Source organism: Sturnira hondurensis, unplaced genomic scaffold (genome assembly GCF_014824575.4).
Source record: "Sturnira hondurensis isolate 20B ecotype Veracruz unplaced genomic scaffold, ASM1482457v3 Scaffold0005309, whole genome shotgun sequence".
Taxonomy (NCBI): domain Eukaryota; kingdom Metazoa; phylum Chordata; class Mammalia; order Chiroptera; family Phyllostomidae; genus Sturnira; species Sturnira hondurensis.
The window spans coordinates 451,445-457,213 of NW_028077940.1; the positions used below are offsets into that span (position 1 = coordinate 451,445).

At 51.2% G+C, this 5,769-nt stretch overlaps 1 pseudogene; it reads right to left on the reverse strand.

The window, feature by feature from the left end:
• Positions 1–629: 629 nt before the first annotated feature.
• LOC118987637 (MHC class I polypeptide-related sequence B-like) lies at positions 630–4,370 on the reverse strand (annotated as a pseudogene).
• Positions 4,371–5,769: the final 1,399 nt, after the last annotated feature.

Genomic DNA, 5,769 nt, shown 5'->3' on the forward strand with positions numbered 1-5,769 from the left:
GAAGCATGAGAATCCCCTATAAGCAACTTAAAAGGAGTGACTCAGCAGGTCTCAGAATCTGGTTCTCCCAGGGAGAATCTGGGGTCCATGTAATGGAGAAAAAACCACTATATCTGCCCCCTTGGGCACTTCATGGACAGGAGGCTCATCATTGGGTGTGACACTGTACTTGGACATCACAGGGCATTGTCATGTGTACTTATGGAGGCAGGAGAAATTAGGGGGAAAAAGGAGAAGAGGCAGACAGGAGTAGCCTAGGTACATTTCATCATACTCCACACTCCTTTCTCCTATCTCCTAATTACTCCCAGAAGATCCTAGACCCTTCCATCATTTGATTACCTGGGCCCCAAGTTCAGTTCAGGTTTTGCTAATAAATGCATGATCTACAACACAGTCCATCAAGATAAGCCCAATTGAGCCTGGGAAGAAAGCACTGAGATCAGAGCGCAGGTGGGAGCTGCTAGCCCTCCCTGCTGTCAGCTGAGCACTCTGTCTCCATAGCATGGAGGCTCAGAGTGGAAATCCAAGATCCTTGGCTCAGGCTTTGGCCATGTGTGCAGATAAGTGACATTTGTGGAGTTATTGCCCCCAATTCCTCTCATATGTGCTCCAAATTGCATGTCCTGTTACACTAAGGGAGTAGGGGGAAGCTTATACCTGTGCAGAAGGAGGAGAGAGGCATCTCCCACACCTCAGCACAGCCCCTCCCAACACTTCCCACTGCCAAGGAATCTCATCTGGGCTCTCCTTGCACATCAACAGGCACAAGCAGTAATAATACAACAACAGCAGCAATACCCAGAATGATTGGCATCCACTGAATACACAGGGGCCTTTCCTGAGATTGACCAAGGCACCCCAGATCCACAGGCCTGCTCTTCCCTCCCCTGCCCTGGACCTTTGCCTTACCAGGGTCCAAAACCCCTCCAAGCTCATCCAGGTTCACCAGGGGCACAGGGTGTGCATTGTGATTCATGCCGTGGTCCATGTAGCATGGGACCCTCTGTTCCTTTCCTTAGGGAACCCTACAGATACCCAGATCTGGTGGGTCTCACTCCCATCAGGCAGGGTGTCCCCTAGAATGCTGGGGCCCTGGCTCTGGGGTTCTTCAGGCCAGTGACATTGTCTGGGGAGAGAAACTGAAAGCCCAGCATGTCAGGGTAACTGTGCCTTCCAAGGCCTGAAGGTCATGTTCATGGCTGGGGGTTCTGGGGGGGGGGGGAAATGGCAGGGCCAGTGAGGCTTGGGGCCAAACTCTTCTCCCTCTAGGGAGATGGGAAAACAGAGTGCTCCTTCCACCGTCCCAGCTCTGGCTGACCCCTCACTGACCCCCACCTTCCCTGAGTCTGTTCTGTACCCTGGAGCCCAGTTCTTATAGACTAGAAGGAGGGTGGGCAGGAATAGGGCCTCACTCTCTTGGATCCTTGTGTTGATGCTGAGGAGGGGGTGTGAGAGGTGGAATCTGGGGGTGGCCTTCTGTGACAGGCTGGGAGCCCAGGGGGGCCAGTCTAAGGGCTTCCTCTGCTGCCTGACACCCTTCTTCCCTGGGTCAGTCTGTGTTCTGTCTGCCAGAGGTCCCACTGTATTTCTGGATTATTGTCACTGGGACAGTTCAGTTCCCTCCCCACCCACCTGTCTATCCAGTGGCATCAACAGGACAGGCTAATCACAGTACAACATGCCAACAGAACATGTATGCATCCCCCAGCACAGGAAGGGTCTCCTGGTGCAGAGAGGGGGGACCTCAGGGATCTGCAGAAGAGAAAGGCCCCTGCCCAGGGTTACACCTGCTCTCTCTGTGAAGCCCACCCTGAATCCCAGATATCTGCGCACTCTTCCATAAAGCCCTCCCTGCACATGGCCCTGCACCCCTGCTGTGAGAGCCATCTGTGTCCCAGGACATCTCAGATTCCACAGCCAAGGTCTGAGCCAAGGACCAGGCACTGTTCTTCCACATCTTTGGTGACAGGAGAGGAAGGGTGGCCATTACAGCAGAAATGCCTGCAGCCCCTGCGCTGTTGTCTTCCTCGATGTCCCAGCCTCAGATCTCCTGGACGGAATGGGAGCCTGCCCCGCCCCCAGCAGTGACTTTTCCATTCCCTGTTTTCCTCTGCCATTCCTGGCCAAATGAAGAACTGCAGCCAGAGGGCTCGCCTGCTCTCTTCTTGTCTTCCTGTGCTGGCTGCATGACAGTCACCTCTGTGCTGAAATCCACAGACCCCCACTCCAGGCATATCCTGTGGAAAGAGACAGGCCCTGCTCTCTGCTCCAAACTGTTCTGGAACTGCCTCACATGACTCTTGCCCCATCCCCATTCTCACCTCATTTCTGGTGCTGCAGGATGACTCATTTCTCGACTCCTGCCTGAGTCATCCTGAGGTCCTCCTGTTCTCTGTCTAGTCCTTGGTCCCTGTGTCCCACGTCTCAGCTCCCAGGACTGTGTCTTCCCACTGCCCTAAGGGCTCTGCCTGGCTTTTCTCACAGCCACAGTGCAGGAAGGGACAGTCATCCACATGTCTCTTAGCCCAAACTCTCAATGGCACAGATCCATCCTGGGACCCACTGAGGTTTTAGCGGAGGTGGGATCCTGGCCAAGGAGGAAAGCACAGATGAAACTGCTTCTTGAAAATAATCACACACCACAGTTTAACATGCAAGGTCTGCTGTCCTGGTCCTCTTGCAGATGCAGAAAATGCATGTGTATGAGGGTCAGGGATGAGGATTTCCAATGCAGGAAAGTAGGAGAGGGGAGGGATGAAGGGACTGAGGAACTAGAGATGGGGGAGATGGTCACACACAGAAGAGGTGTCATTAGAGGGAGCCCTGGCTCCCTGAGGGCACAGGTAGGAGGTCAAGGGAGAGGCTGGCCAGCAGGTGCAAGAAGGTCATGGTGAAGGGAATCTTGCCCCAGGGGATGGAGGGGATGTGAAGGGTCCAAGATGGGAGAGATCCGTGGTCAGAGTGGCTGTGGTACAAAGGAGGATTAAGGGGAGAGGGATGTAAGGGACTGCTGCCTGTGGCAAAGGCTCATCTCGGATGAGGTGGGGACAGGGAGGGTGTGGCAGTGAGGTGAGGGTTGTGAGGGGCTGGGTTGTGGCTCCAAGAGAGTTTAGGTTAGACAGGTGACCCCAAGGAGGTGGAGGTGTGAGCCTGGGCCCAGAGTGGAAGAGGCATGTTGAGACCCCAGGTTAAGAGGTAGATGAACCTACCAGTGTCCCTGGGGAGAGGCAGGTGACAGGGGTCTCAAGGAGTCAGGGCAGTGTGCCCAAGGTAGTTTAGAGCTGGAAAGGAGAGGGGTTGATAAGAGAAAATAGAACTTAAATGCCCACAGTGGGTGGGCAAGGTGCACAGCCTGGGGAAAGACCTACATAGGTGGGAGTGGTTCAGGGTGGGGCAGAGGCAGGTCATACCCCCAGAGAGGATTTGAGTTGGACACCAGCACAGAAGGGGTGGTGCTGGGAGCAGGCTCACTGTAAGGAAAGTCCAGAGCTGACCAAGTAGCATAAACAAGAATATGGATACTTGGTGTAGGAAGTGAGAGGCCACTGGGTCAAAGAACCAACTGGTGAGAGGGGAGGGGAGGCCAAAGAAGCACTGGACCAAGGATAGTTTGCATGTCAGTGTGCAAATGGGAAAGTCAAGGTCGTAACCTGGCATCTAGGAACCTTCCACCTTGGCACTACATGTATTGGTGTTATCTGCACCTGTGCCTTTATTTCAAGAGATGGGACATGAAATCATCAGATCAGCAGACTGCAAAGACCCCGCCTCCTGGAGCTTAAAGGACTCTGTATTAGGGAGGAGGCTGACACTGGGGGAGCCAGGGACTCCAGGTCTACTGATCACTCCTACACAAAGAGATACTGAAAAGTGGTGCAGGGCAGTCCATTTCCTCCAGGGACCAGGCAGGGAAGTCAGAGCCACCAAGGTGTGTGTTCAATTCCATCAAAGAAATGCCATTACCTGAAAACCTCTGTGTCACACTTCTAAACCCACAAATGCTCCAACAGAACATCAGAAAACCAAAATACTAGCTCAGGTGAGATCACTGAAGTTGTCTGAGAGGCTCTGGGAGATCTGCAGGTAGAAAGGACAACTCTATTTTGTGCTGCAGCCCAACAGCCCCTCTCTGCCTTAGGACTCCAGGAAGGACCCTTTCTCTTCTGCAGGGGACAGTGAGGATGTTTCTGGAGAGAAATACAGAATTGACTGGGTTCCTGAGGTTTTACACTCATTTGGTGACTTTGCAGCTGTTGAGTTCATCTTTGAACATGTTGGAATTAATTTGCTTTCACTCTAACTGTGGAACTGGGAAGTGTTTCTGAAGTAGTAGACAAAGACTGACCCTGAGCTTTTGCCCACCTCATGGTTCAGGCAATAATTCTAAGAGATTTTGAGCCAAGAAAATTCATGGATAGGTAAACAATAAACTCTCCATTTCTGCACATATTTTAGATATTCCAGCTTGCCTAGCAATGTCCTAGTTTTACCCCAGTGCAGCCTTTTAAAATGTAGATTTATCTTGCCTTTGAGTAAGCCACCTGGAATCAACTGTGGAATTAAGGTCAGTGAGTACAGGTGTGTTTCTCCCTTGAATTACTGCTAACGATGCCTTCGGTTGTACCAATCCTGAGTCCAGTCACTTCTCACACACCACCCAGAACTGTCCTCTCTACAACAGGAAACAGGTGGCCTTCCAGCTGGGCTCCTGCTGCCCCTCATACCCATTACCCACGTGACAGACACAGTGACCTTTCCGCTGTGAATTAGGGCGTGAGCTTACCACCACCTCCCACACAACACTCCAATGTCCCCCTCCTTGGGCAGAGTGAGCTCCCTGCCCCTCACTGCTGCCTGCCAGCCTCTCAGGACAGAGGCCTTTGACTGTCCCGGCCTCTTCCCACCACTCTCATCCCTGCTCACTGGTCTCTACTCACCCAACCTCTGGACACTGCCCTGTCCTCACTCAGGCGCCTGCCCTGCCGTGACTCCCTGTGGGCCCCTCCTCTCCAGGGACCACACGGCTGCTCCTCACATCACTCAGGTCTCTGCTCAAGTGTTCAGGGTCACGTCCTCAGAGACATCCTGTCCGACAAACAGGCCTATGCTCTGCCATTCCCCACCCACCCGCCAGTCTTCTAGCCCAGGCACATTTTTCTCCACAGCAATCATCATTGACATCAGAATAATTGTTTTTATTTGTTGTCTGTCTCACTGAAATACACGTTCTTTAAAGTAGGGACCTTGTCTAGTTGTCACCACTTGTATTCCCAGCTTCTAAATTGTCCCAGAGGAGGGACTCAATAAATAGGGGCTGAATGAATAAGATACATCTCAGTACAGTGTTTTGGAGAAGAAATTTGATTACCTGTATGACTAGCCTTCAAAATGTTCATACCCTTTAACCTAGTGATTTCTATCCAAGAAATCTATAATTTTCAAACTAAATATAGAAATATATTTAGGTATAAGGATATTAATGAAATATTATTTATATTGATAAAGTGACAGAATAAGAGTGGTTGTATCCTTTTTTTGGAAGTAGTATAAAGCTGGTAAAAGCAGTGTTTAAGAAGAGTTTGAATATCATATGAAAGGCTTATTGATGATAACAAAGTTTCCAAAAGCAAGATTCAAAATAATTCATAATGTGTTACAACATCACAGTCCTGTGTAAACATGCAGGTACACAGAAAACACCTGGTATAACTCTGGGAGTTGGCCAAGCACAGCCCCAGGGGCCCTTCAGCTGAGCAATAAAGGCAA